The sequence below is a fragment of the Heterodontus francisci genome, unplaced genomic scaffold, assembly GCF_036365525.1.
Source record: "Heterodontus francisci isolate sHetFra1 unplaced genomic scaffold, sHetFra1.hap1 HAP1_SCAFFOLD_632, whole genome shotgun sequence".
NCBI lineage: Eukaryota > Metazoa > Chordata > Chondrichthyes > Heterodontiformes > Heterodontidae > Heterodontus > Heterodontus francisci.
The window spans coordinates 502,743-517,754 of NW_027141616.1; the positions used below are offsets into that span (position 1 = coordinate 502,743).

Below are 15,012 nucleotides of genomic sequence, written 5' to 3' on the forward strand. Positions count from 1 at the left end.
ATAGAAAGTGTAGGGTGGTACTTTAAAAAAGTAATTAAGGGAGCGAAGAGGGGATATGAAAAAACACTGCAGGCAAGATAAAGGAAAATCCCAAGGCAATTTATAAGTATATTAAGGGCAAGAGGATAACCAGGGAAAGAGTAGGGCCCATGAGGGACCAAAGTGGCAATCTGTATGTGGAGCTGGAGGACATAGGTGAGGTTTTAAATGATTACTTTTCATCTGTGTTCACTATGGAGAAGGGCGATGTAGGTGTAGAGATCAGGGAGGGGGATTGTGATATACTTCAACAAATTAGCATTGAAAGGGAGGAAGTATTAGCTGTTTTAGCGGGCTTAAAAGTGGATAAATCCCCAGGGCCAGATGAGATGTTATGTGAGGCAAGGGAGGAGATAGCAGGGGCTCTGACACAAATTTTCAAATCCTCTCTGGCCACAGGAGAGGTACCAGAGGACTGGAGGAAAGCTACTGTGGTACCTTTATTCAAGAAGTGTAGCAGGGATAAACCAGGTAATTACAGGCCGGTGAGTCTAACATCAGTAGTAGTGAAACTATTGGGAAAAGTTCTGAGGGACAGGATTAATCTCCACTTGGAGAGGCAGGGATTAATCAGGGATAGTCAGCATGGCTTTGTGAGGGGGAGATCGTGTCTAACTAACTTGATTGAATTTTTCGAGGAGGTGACTAGATGTGTAGATGAGGGTAAAGCAGTTGATGTAGTCCACATGGACTTCAGTAAGGCTTTGATCAGGTCCTGCATGGGAGATTGGTTAAGAAGGTAAGAGCCCATCTGATCCAGGGCAATTTGGCAAATTGGATCCAAAATTGGCAGGAGGCAGAGGGTGATGGTCAAGGGTTGTTTAGCAAGTGGAAGCCTGTGACCAGTGGTGTACCACAGGGATTGGTGCTGGGACCCTTGGTGTTTTTAGTGTACATTAATGATTTCGATGTGAATATAAGAGGTATGATCAGTAAGTTCGCAGATTACACGAAAATTGGTGGGTGTCGTAAATAGTGAGGAGGAAAGACTTCAATTACAGGACGATGTAGATGGGTTGGTAAGATGGGCAGAGCAGTGGCAAATGGAAGTTAATCCTGAGAAGTGTGAGGTGATGCATTTTGGGAGGACTAACAAAGCAAGGGAATATACAATGGATGGTAGGACCCTAGGAAGAACAGAGGGTCAGAGGGACCTTGGTGTACTTGTCCATAGATCACTGTAGGCAGCAGCACAATTAGATAAGGTGGTTAGGAAGGCATATGGGACACTTGCCTTATTAGCCAAGGCATAAAATGTAAGAGCAGGGAGGTTATGATGGAGCTGTATAAAATGCTAGTTAGGCCACAGCTGGAATACTGTGCACAGTTCTGGGCACCACATTGTAGGTAGGATGTGATTGCACTGGAGAGGGTGCAGAGGAGATTCACCAGGATGTTGCCTGGGCTGGAGCATTTCAGCTATGAAGAGAAACTGGATAGGCTAGGATTGTTTTCCTTAGAGCATGAAGGCTGAGGGAGGACCTGATTGAGGTATACAAAATTATGAGGGGCATTGATAGGATAGATAGGAAGAAACTTTTTTCCTTAGCAGAGGGGTCAATAACCAGGGGTCATAGGTTTAAGGAAAGGGGAAGGAGGTTTAGAGGGAATTTGAGGAAAAAATTTTTCACCCAGAGGGTGTTTGGAATCTGGAACACACTGCCTGAAGGGGTGGCAGAAGCAGGAACCCTCACAACGTTTAAGAAGTCTTTAGATGAGCACTTGAAATGCCATAGCATACAAGGCTATGGGCCAAGTGCTGGAAAATGGGATTAGAATAGATAGGTGCTTGATGGCCAGCACAAACACGATGGGCTGAAGGGCCTGTTTCTGTGCTGCATAACTCTATGACTCGAAAACCTAAGATACAAACTCAGTTTCCACTTTAAAACTCCCCCAGACTGTGAAACTAAAAGATACAATAGCAATTCAATTTGTATTGACTGTGCTTTGGATCACATTCCAGCCTTCATACAGTATGAGACTGGAAGATACTGTAGCAGTTCCATTCGTGCAGACTCAGCTCTACATTACAGGCAAGTCCAAGATTCTCACTCAGAGTCAGACTGAATGGCACCGATCAAATTGATTAGTACAGCCTGAGTAACCCTTGCACACCAATCCTGTATCAGATTGAAGGATACATTATCTTTCACTATTGTGTTCACAGTGACAGATATTTAATAGTAGGCAAAATCTTACACACTTTGTCTGCTTAAAACCTACTCCATCAATGGCCTGTTGTTGTGCTGAAATTTGTATGTAGAATGAATCCAGACTTGTAGACAGTCCCAGAGACTGAAGGTTACATAATGAATCCCACATTAACATGAAGTAGCAAAGACTGACAGATCGTGATTCTGAAACACATGTCCAGTACTAGATGCTGAAAGATACAGACTGACTATTATGCTCCCTCACAGTACCGAAGGCTTAGTGATACTCAATCTCTCATGCTAATAGTACCACTGACCGATTCAGAAAGAGTCCAAACTTAACAGTACCAGACATTCACGTAGAGTTCCAGACACTCACACAGAGTACCAGACACTCACAGAGAGCAGCAGACGTTCACAGAGAGCAGCACTCACACTGTGGAAGTGAGCAGAAAGGCATGGCACTATGCTTGATGGGAAATTTAGCCAAGTTAGGAATAAAAGCTTGCTTTTGTAGGATAAGGAAATAGATCAGCAGAATTTAGCTTCTGTAATTGTGTAGTCACGCCCGAGTTAATCGCACCCCTTATTGGAAATAGACTTTAGAATAGACTAGACATAGGTAGATTGTGCAATGATATTAAGAACACGATGGGCTGTTAACCTCAGTAATTAGTATGTAAAACAAACAGAATGTGCTGCTAAATGTGCTGTTAACCTCAATAATTGGTTTAACAAAGGGGTATATCACGAAGCTGAGTTGTATCGCACTGATTGGTTAAACAAGGAGGTATAGCATGAATCCTAAATGTATAAACGATATCTGTAACACGGTGGGGCACTTACTTTGGTGGACCCGACAGACTCTGTTGGAGTCAGTGCCGCTGTATCATAGTAAGTCCACCGGCTAATGCGCAAATAAAGTAATTGATTTTACCTACACATCCGACTCGGTATATTTACTGAACCAGACTGAAGGCAAAAAGAACTCAGAATGTCAACACAGGGCAGCAGACACTCACATAGAGCAGCAGACACTCACATAGAGCAGCAGACACTCACATAGAGCAGCAGACACTCACATAGAGTACAAGACACATGCATAGAGCACCAGGCACTCACATACAGCAGCAGACACTCACATAGAGCACCAGACACACTCACGTAGAATAACAGACACTCACACAGAGTACCAGACACTCACATAGAGCAGCTGACATTGAGATACACACACTACCAGAGACTGACAGATATAGAATGAATCCCACATTTATATACAATACCAGTGACTGAAAAATACCAAATGAATCCAACAATTACATACAGACCACTGACAGAATGTATCCTCCACTCATATTCAATACCAGAGACTGACAGGTTCAGAATGTATCTCACACAGTAACAATGAGTAACAGAGACAAAATGACTCCTACATTCACAAACTGTACTGGAGACTGGCAGGTAATAATGAATCCCACTCTCACTTACAGGACAACAGGCTGATAGATTTAGCACAACATTACAGCTATTGTTTGTATAACAAAAGGTAATCACAGATATTTTCATTCATGGGCTGGATTTTTTGCAGGAGGCGGGGCTCCTGGCGCCAGGCCTAAAAGGTGGGGGGAATCCCGCCTCTGCATTTTTTCAGCACCCCTGCCCCTCGAGCGATTCTGAATCTTTTGTTGTCAAAGTTTAAGGAGCCGGGATCCGTGTCCTTTTAAAAACTTTAATAGGAACCGGGATCCCATCCCCAAAAGCTGCCGGTCGTTTACAGGGCTGGCAGTTCAGCAGTATCGGCAGCTCCACTGGGAGTAGTGGCCATTGCCAGTACTGCAGAGGCCTCAGACCCAGGCCCAGCACTGGATCTTGGCAAAGTGGTAGGTGAGGCGGGTTTGCTGGGCCCAGTCCGGAAGGCCCCAGCGAGGGGTGGGGTGGGGGTGGGTGGGCGTTTGGTTTGGGGGTGTGTTGTCCCTGGGGATACAGTTGTTCCCAGTGGGGCTGCTCTGTCGGCCACACATTATCCACGAAGGAGGGACCACCCCCGCCATCCCGCAGGGAGGCCATTGAGTAGGAAGGTTGTCGTCAGACGATCCCGCCTCCAGGAGAATCTGAACCAGGATTCCCGACGTCGGGTTCCATGGTGGTGGGTGATTCTGCCCTGATTCTTCGCCTCCCCACCTCCCACCACAAAATGCGCCATCAGGATGAGAACAAAAACCAGCCCCTAGTGTTTGTAAACCTACCCGTCCACCAGAATATGAACAATTCTTCTCTGTTGTGTTTTTCTTTGATCTGCAAACTTCGTTGTACCGCAGTGTGGTGATATCTAGTGGCCGGGAGTGAGACCTGCAACAGAGTGGCAGAAATTCATAGGATCTGTCAGTGTTGCAGAAACAGGGCAATATGAGGAATTAGGAAGTGGATTGATAGGGTAGACATGGAGATGTTTACACTTGTGGAGGTTTCCAAAGTGAGGGGCCAAAAATATAAAACAGTCATTAATAAATCAAAAATAAACAGGAGAACGTATTTTCCCTAAGAACGTTTAACATTTGGAAGCTGCTATCACCTGGAGCAGTTATGGTGAAGTGCAGAGAGGGGTTTAAGGAAAAGCTCGATAAGTGTCTGAGGTAGAAAGGATTTCAGGGAGATGCAGATTGTGAGAATTGATGTAGAATGGGTGGAGGGAGGACCCTCAAGCAATTGGGACAAATGGCCCCTGTCAGTGGTTTATGTTCTGTTTAGAATGAATCCAGACTCACAAAATGTCCCAGAGACATAATGAATCCCACACCCATACAATGTACCAGAGACACAACGATACAGAATGAATCTTGCATGCACACATATCATCAGAGATTGACAGGTACAGCCTGAATCCTACACACATTCATTATCCAAGCATAAGAGATACAGAATGATTTCCACACTCAGATACAGTATTAGAGATAGACAGATACAAAACCAATCGTAAGCACACATACAGTGTCAATGACCAATTCAGAATGAGTTCCAAACTCACAAACTGTACCAGAGACTGAGAGAAACAAAATCAATTCCACACTCACATGCAGTACCAGATACAAAATGAATCCTATACCTACACACAGTACCACTGACACATTCAAAATTAACTCCAATCCTATCCACAGGTCCAGAGACAGACAGATACGGACTGAATACTATGCTCAAATACACTAACAGAGATTGACAGGTATTGCCTGTATCCTACACACACAGTACCAGAGCCTGTCAGATACAGATGAAATACTGCATACATATACAGTACCAGAACTGAGAGATACAGAATGAATCCAATACTCACACATCGTGCCAGAGATTGACAGATATTGAAATAATCCCACACTCACATAAAGCAATGGAGACAGAACAAGACAGACTGAATTCTACACTCCATACAGTACCACTGACTGACTGAGATAGAATGGATTCCAAACTCACACACACTATTAGAGACTAAGAGATGTATTATGATTCCCACACTCATAGAGAATATTGAATCATACCTTGCAGCCAATGTTCCAGACTCTTCCACCACCATCCATGGGTATGTCATAGAGTCATAGAGTTATCTAGAAACAGGCCCTTCGGCCCATTGCGTCCGTGCCGGCCATACAGCACCCAACTATTCTAATCCCATATTCCTGCACTTGGCCCACAGCCCTGTATGCTATGGCGTTTCAAGTGGTCATCTAAATACCTCTTAAATATTGTGAGGGTTCCTGCCTCCACCACCTCTTCAGGCATTGCGTTCCAGATTCCAACCACCCTCTGGGTGAAAAAATGTTTCCTCAATCCCCCCTAAACCTCCTGCCCCTTACCCTAAATCTATGCCCCCTGGTTATTGACCCCCTCCGCTAAGGGAAAAAGTTTCCTCCGATCTAACCTATCAATGCCCCTCATAATCTTGTACACCTCAATGATGTCCCCCCTCAGCCTTCTCTGCTCTGACGAAAACAACCCTAGCCTTTTCAGTCTCTCTTCATAGCTGAAATGCTCCAGCCCAGGCAACATCCTGGTGAATCTCCTCTGCATCCTCTCCAGTGCAATCACATCCTTCCAATAGTGTGGTGACCAGAACTGTACACAGTACTCCAGCTGAGGCCCAACTAGCGTTTTATACAGCTCCATCATAACTTCCCTGCTCTTATATTCTATGCCTCGGCTAATAAAGGCAAGTGTCCCATATGCCTTCCTAACCACCTTATCTACCTGTGCTGCTGCCTTCAGTGATCTATGGACAAGTACACCAAGGTCCCTCTGACTTTCTGGACTTCCTAGGGTCCGACCATCCATTGTGCATTTCCTTAGCCTTGTTAGTCCTCCCAGAATGCATTACCTCACACTTTTCAGGATTAAATTCCATTTGCCACTGCTCTGCCCTTCTTACCAGCCCATATATATCTCCCTGTAATCTAAGGATTCCCTCCTCACTATTTACAACACCACCAATTTTCATGTCATCTGCAAAGTTACTGATCGTACCTCCTGTATTCACATCTAAATCATTAATGTACACTGCAAAGATCAAGGGTCCCAGCACCGATCCCTGTGGGACACCACTGGTCACAGGCTTCCAATCGCAAAAGCAGCCCTCAACCATTACCATGTCTTGTGCTTCCAGCAGGACAGATCCACCAGAGCTGGCGGTACAATTGTATACAGTCAGGAGAGAGTCGCCCTGGGAGTCCTCAATGAAGTCTCATGGTGTCAGGTCAAACATGGGCAACAGAATTTCCTGCTAATTACCCTCCCTCAGCTGGAGAATCAGTACTCCTCCATGTTGAACACCAATTGGAAGAAGCACTGAGGGTAGCAAGGGCACAGAATGTACTCTGGGTGGGCAACTTGAAGGACATATCTTCCAGACTGGGCCAATGCAGGTGGAGAACCAACAAGAGGGGAAAGTCCTACTTGACCTTGTCCTCACCAATCTACCTGTTGCAGATGCATTTGTCCATGACAGTACTGATAAGCATGACCACCACACAGTGCTTGTGGAGATAAAGTCCCATCTTCACACTGAGGACTCCCTCCATCATGTGGTGTGGTACTTTATTTTTTTTTATTTAGAGATACAGCACTGAAACAGGCCCTTCGGCCCACCGAGTCTGTGCCAACCAACAACCACCCATTTTTTTATACTAACCCTACAGTAATCCCATATTCCCGATCAACTCCCTACACTAAGGGAAATTTACAATGGCCAATTTACCTATCACCTGCAAGTCTTTTGGATGTGGGAGGAAACCAGAGCACCCGGTGAAAACCCACGCAGACAGGGAGAACTTGCAATCTCCGCACAGGCAGTACCCAGAATCGAACCCGTGCCCCTGGAGCTGTGAGGCTGCGGTGCTAACCACTGCGCCACTGTGCCACCCATGCTCCATGTGATAGATTCAGAACAGATCTAGCAGCTCAAAACTGGACATCCATGAGGAACTGTGGACCATCAGCAGCAGCAAATTGGTATTCAAACACAATCTGTAACCTCTGGCCAGGCATATTCCTCTCTCTACCATTACCATCAAGCCATGGAATCAACCCTGGTTCAATGAAGAGTGCAGGAGAGCATGCCGGGAGCAGCATCAGGCCTACATAAAAATGAGGTGCCAGCCTGATGAAGCTACAACACAGGGCTACATACATGCTAAGTAGCAAAAGCAAAATGTGTTAGACAGAGCTAAGCCATCCCACAGCCAATAGATCAGATCGAAGCTCTTCAGTCCTGCAACAGACAGTTGTGAATGGTGGTGGACAATGAAACAAGCAACCGTAGGAGGAGGCTCCACAACCATTCCCATCCACAATGATGTGGGAGTCAAGCACATCAGTGCAAAAGACAAGGCTGCTCATTTACACCATCTTTAGCCAGAGGTGCTGAGTGGATGATCCTCCTCCTGAGATCCCCAGGAGTCACAAATGCCAGTCTTCAGCCAATTGTGACATGAGGAAACAACTGAAAGCGCTGGATACCGAAAAGGTTATAGGCCCTGACAACATTCTGGCTGGAGTAGTGAAGACTTGTGTTCCAGAACTAGCCGAACCCCTAGCAAATTGTTCCAGTATAACTACAACACTGGCAACAGGCAATGTAAAGTACTACTGACAAAATCAGAATGTGACCCAAACTCTCATACAGTATCTGATAGTGACAGATACAGACTTAATACCACACACATAAACTGTACCAGAGACTGAGAGATACAGACTGAATCCAACATGCATAAACTGTCGCACAGACTGAGAGATACAGACTGAATCCAACATACATAAACCGTACCAGAGACTGAGAGATACAGACTGAATCCATCGTGCATAAACTGTACCAGAGACTGAGAGATACAGACTGAATCCAACACACAAAAACTGTACAAGAGACTGAGATATACAGACTGAATCCAACATACATAAACCGTACCAGAGACTGAGAGATACAGACTGAATCCATCGTGCATAAACTGTACCAGAGACTGAGAGATACAGACTGAATCCATCGTGCATAAACTGTACCAGAGACTGAGAGATACAGACTGAATCCAACACACATAAACCGTACCAGAGACTGAGAGATACAGACTGAATCCAACACACATAAACCGTACCAGAGACTGAGAGATACAGACTGAATCCAACACGCATAAACCGTACCAGAGACTGAGAGATACAGACTGAATCCAACACGCATAAAACGTACCAGAGACTGACAGAAACAGACTGAATCCAACACGCATAAACCATAGCAGAGACTGAGAGATACAGACTGAAACCAACACGCATAAAACGTACCAGAGACTGACAGAAACAGACTGAACCCAACACGCATAAACCGTACCAGAGACTGAGAGATACAGACTGAATCCAACACGCATAAACCATAGCAGAGACTGAGAGATAAAGACTGAATCCAACACACATAAACCATACCGGAGGTTGAGACATAAAGACTGAATCCAACACACTGAAACCGTACCAGAGACTGAGAGATACAGACTGAATCCAACACACATAAACCGTACCAGAGACTGAGAGATACAGACTGAATCCAACATGCATAAACTGTACCAGAGACTGAGAGATACAGACTGAATCCAACAGGCATAAACCGTACCAGAGACTGAGAGATACAGACTGAATCCAACATACATAAACTGTACCAGAGACTGAGAGATACAGACTGAATCCAACATGCATAAACTGTACCAGATACTGACAGATACAGACTGAATCCAACACGCATAAACTGTACCAGAGACTGAGAGATACAGACTGAATCCAACATGCATAAATCGTACCAGAGACTGAGAGATACAGACTGAATCCAACACGCATAAACTGTACCAGAGACTGAGAGATACAGTCTGAATACAACATGTATAAACCGTACCAGAGACTGAGAGGTACAGACTGAATCCAACACGCATAAACTGTACCAGAGACTGAGAGATAAAGACTGAATCCAACATGCATAAACCGTACCAGAGACTGAGAGATAAAGACTGAATCCAACATGCATAAACCGTACCAGAGACAGAGAGATACAGACTGAATCGAACACGCATAAACTGTACCAGAGACAGAGAGATACAGACTGAATCCAACATGCATAAACTGTACCAGAGACTGAGAGATACAGACTGAATCCAACACGCATAAACTGTACCAGAGACTGAGAGATAAAGACTGAATCCAACATGCATAAACTGTACCAGAGACTGAGAGATACAGACTGAATCTAACACGCATAAACTGTACCAGGGACAGAGAGATACAGACTGAATCCAACATGCATAAACAGTACCAGAGACTGAGAGATACAGACTGAATCCAACACGCATAAACTGTCCCAGAGACTGAGAGATACAGACTGAATCCAACATGCATAAACTGTACCAGAGACTGAGAGATAAAGACTGAATCCAACACACATAAACCGTACCAGAGACTGAGAGATACAGAATGAATCCAACAGGCATAAAACATCGCAGAGACTGAGAGATACAGACTGAATACAACACACAAAAACCGTACCAGAGACTGAGAGATACAGACTGAATCCAACACACATAAACCGTACCAGAGACTGAGAGATACAGTCTGAATCCAACACACATAAACCGTACCAGAGACTGAGAGATAAAGACTGAATCTAACACACATAAACCGTACCAGAGACTGAGAGATACAGACTGAATCCAACACACATAAACTGTACCAGAGACTGAGAGATAAAGAGTGAATCCAACACACATAAACCATACCAGAGACTGAGACGTAAAGACTGAATCCAACACACATAAACCGTACCAGAGACTGAGAGATACAGACTGAATACAACACAGATAAACCGTACCAGAGACTGAGATAAAGACTGAATCCAACACACATAAACCGTACCGGAGATTGAGACATAAAGACTGAATCCAACACACATGAACTGTACCAGAGACTGAGACATAAAGACTGAATCCAACACAAATAAACTGCACGAGAGACTGAGAGATAAAGACTGAATCCAACACACATAAACCGTACCGGAGACTGAGACATAAAGACTGAATCCAACACACAGAAACCGTACCAGGGACTGAGAGATACAGACTGAATCCAACACACATAAACCGTACCAGAGACTGAGACATAAAGACTGAATCCAACATGCATAAACTGTACCAGAGACTGAGAGATACAGACTGAATCCAACACGCATTAGCTGTACCAGAGACTGAGAGATACAGACTGAATCCAACACACATAAACCGTACCAGAGACTGAGAGATACAGACTGAATCCAACACACATAAACCGTACCAGAGACTGAGAGATACAGACTGAATCCAACATACATAAACTGTACCAGAGACTGAGAGATACAGACTGAATCCAACATGCATAAACTGTACCAGATACTGACCGATACAGACTGAATCCAACACGCATAAACTGTACCAGAGACTGAGAGATACAGACTGAATCCAACATGCATAAATCGTACCAGGGACTGAGAGATACAGACTGAATCCAACACGCATAAACTGTACCAGAGACTGAGAGATACAGTCTGAATACAACATGTATAAACCGTACCAGAGACTGAGAGGTACAGACTGAATCCAACACGCATAAACTGTACCAGAGACTGAGAGATAAAGACTGAATGCAATATGCATAAACCGTACCAGAGACTGAGAGATAAAGACTGAATCCAACATGCATAAACTGTACCAGAGACAGAGAGATACAGACTGAATCCAACATGCATAAAACGTACAGAGACTGAGAGATACAGACTGAATCCAACACGCATCAACTGTACCAGAGACAGAGAGATACAGACTGAATCCAACACGCATAAACAGTACCAGAGACTGAGAGATACAGACTGAATCCAACATGCATAAAATGTAGAGACTGAGAGATACAGACTGAATCCAACATGCATAAACTGTACCAGAGACTGCGAGATACAGTCTGAATCCAACATGCATAAACCGTACCAGAGACTGAGAGATACAGACTGAATCCAACACGCATAAACTGTACCAGAGACTGAGAGATACAGACTGAATCCAACACACATAAACCGTACCAGAGACTGAGAGATACAGACTGAATCCAACATGTATAAACTGTACCAGAGACTGAGAGATACAGACTGAATCCAACAGGCATATACCGTACCAGAGACTGAGAGATACAGACTGAATCCAACATGCATAAACTGTACCAGATACTGACAGATACAGACTGAATCCAACACGCATAAACTGTACCAGAGACTGAGAGATACAGACTGAATCCAACATGCATAAATCGTACCAGTGACTGAGAGATACAGACTGAATCCAACATGCATAAACTGTACCAGAGACTGACATATACAGACTGAACCCAACATGCATAAACTGTACCAGAGACTGACATCTCCAGACTGAACCCAACATGCATAAACTGTACCAGAGGCTGAGAGATAAAGACTGAATCCAACATGCATAATCTGTACCAGAGACTGAGAGATACAGACTGAATCCAACACGCATAAACTGTACCAGAGACTGAGAGATACAGACTGAATCCAACACGCATAAACTGTACCAGAGACTGAGAGATGCAGACTGAATCTAACACGCATAAACTGTACCAGAGACTGAGAGATACAGACTGAATCCAACATGCATAATCTGTACCAGAGACTGAGAGATACAGACTGAATCCAACACACAAAAACTGTACAAGAGACTGAGATATACAGACTGAATCCAACATACATAAACCGTACCAGAGACTGAGAGATACAGACTGAATCCATCGTGCATAAACTGTACCAGAGACTGAGAGATACAGACTGAATCCATCGTGCATAAACTGTACCAGAGACTGAGAGATACAGACTGAATCCAACACACATAAACCGTACCAGAGACTGAGAGATACAGACTGAATCCAACATGCATAATCTGTACAAGAGACTGAGATATACAGACTGAATCCAACATACATAAACCGTACCAGAGACTGAGAGATACAGACTGAATCCATCGTGCATAAACTGTACCAGAGACTGAGAGATACAGACTGAATCCATCGTGCATAAACTGTACCAGAGACTGAGAGATACAGACTGAATCCAACATGCATAATCTGTACCAGAGACTGAGAGATACAGACTGAATCCAACACGCATAAACCGTACCAGAGACTGAGAGATACAGACTGAATCCAACACGCAGACTGAATCTCTCACTGTCTTTTCCTGGTTTGCTCAGTGCCTTTTTGAGTCCGCAGTATCTTTCTTTTATTTTACGTTTTTCTGTCTGTTCCTTTCTGAATGCTAATAGTGGTTTGCTGTTTTTCTGTGTGTTTTTCTCTGCCTGCCCCATTCTTGGTGCTGTTACTCAGTGTCCTTATACCATTGTGCAGTGAGGGTGAGTCTGTCAGCACATGTGTTGCTGAGTCCGGGATTCTTGAGCTAGCTGACTACAAGGCTATTATTTTAAAAAGATCAAGAAAAAAAGACATCTCTTTGGCGAAGACATCGCAGTAATATGTGGCTTGAACGAATTCAATCGACAGCAGAGTGGCGCAGCGGAAGCGTGCTGGGCCCATAACCCAGAGGTCGATGGATCGAAACCATTCTCTGCTATTTATTTTTCCTGGTAACGCAAACAACTCACTTTTAAAACATTGTGTTATCCACAATCGCATCATGTCTCTGAAAACACTTGAATGCCATCAGCTTTCCTTCCACTCAACCGACCAATCTGCAACAAATTACTCTTTTGCTCACACGAACACAAGCTGCACAAGCTGCAAACACGGACCAGCCGACTCTCTCTCCCCTTTGTCAACCCCTTCCTGCAGCGCCTTCTCTCCACCACCAGATGGTGATGTTGGCCACGGTAAAACCAGGGCAAATGGTCAAAGCGAGGAGATGGTCAGTAACAGAAAATAAAACAGGGAACACCTTGACACACCAACAGGGAACACCTTTACACAACAGAAAACATATTTACACAACAGGAAATACCTTTAGACAACAGGGAACACACCATACAAATGCTCTCTTTCTCCATCTCAGTCTCGTTGTCTGTCTCTGTCGCTCACTTTCTGATTCCTATCATACTCTGTTGCTGGTTTTTTGTGTGTTTTTCTCTCTGCCCCACTGTCGATGGTGTTACTCAGCGTTCTTGTAACATTGTGTAGCCAGGCTCAGCCTCCCATCACCTGCGTTGCCGTAATAAAAACAGAAAATCTGGAAATACTCAGTGTGTTTGGCGGCATCTGTTAATCGTTAACGTTTCAGGTTTGTTTCGTTAACTCACGTTAACTCTGTTCCTCTTTGGCAGATGCCGCCAGACCTGCTGAGTATTTCAAGCATCTTCTGTTTATGTTTCAGATTTCCCTTGGAGGAGAGAAGGCTGAGAGGTGATTTGATAGAGGTATTCTAAATCATGAGGGGTCTGGACAGAGTAGATAGAGAGAAACTGTTCCCACTCGTGAAAGGATCAAGAAGGAGAGGGCACAGATTTAAAGTATTTGGTAAGAGAAGCAAAAGTGACATGAGGAAAAAATTTTCACACAGCGAGTGGTTAAGGTCTGGAATGCGCTGCCTGAGAAAGTGGTGGAGGCAGGTTCTGCCTCCAAGCATTCAAAAGGGAATTAGACAGTTAAGTGAAAAAGAAGCATGTGCAGGGATATGGGGAGAAGGCAGGAGAATGGGACTGAGGGAATTGCTCTTTCAGAGAGCCGGGGCAGACATGATGGGCCGAATGGCCTCCTTCTGCACTGTAACAATTCTGTGATTCTGCGGTGAGCAGAGCAGACACACGAGCTCAATGACAGGAGAGCTCGGCCGTCCCTGAGTTTCAGCTCCCGGCTCTTAGATTTCCTCATCCACTCTGTCTTTACTGTGGATGTTCAGGGGTTCCTTGTCGGATCTGAGGACTGTATCCATTAAACATTCTGTGCCAGGAGATCCACACACTCTCTGTTACCAAGATTTATGGGTTATTTATACCCCCAGCTCCCTCTGCTCCTGCACCTGCTTAGAATTGTTCCCTTTATTCTATATTGTCTCTCCATGTTCTTCTTACCAAATGAATCACCTAATTTCTCTGCATTGAACTTCATCTGCCATCAGTCCACCAACTTGTCTATGTCCTTTTGAAGTTCTACACTATCCTCCTCACAGTTCACAATGCTTCCAAGTTTCATATTATCCACAAACTTTGAAATTCTGCCCTGTACACCAAGGTCTCGGTCATTAATATATATCAGGAAAGGCAAGGGTCCC

General features: G+C 44.4%; 1 non-coding gene across 1 annotated transcript; it reads left to right on the forward strand.

The window, feature by feature from the left end:
- The first annotated feature begins 13,290 nt into the window (after nt 1–13,290).
- trnam-cau (transfer RNA methionine (anticodon CAU)) lies at nt 13,291–13,362 on the forward strand. Its single transcript has one exon. It is a non-coding gene; the product is annotated as a tRNA-Met (tRNA).
- Nucleotides 13,363–15,012: the final 1,650 nt, after the last annotated feature.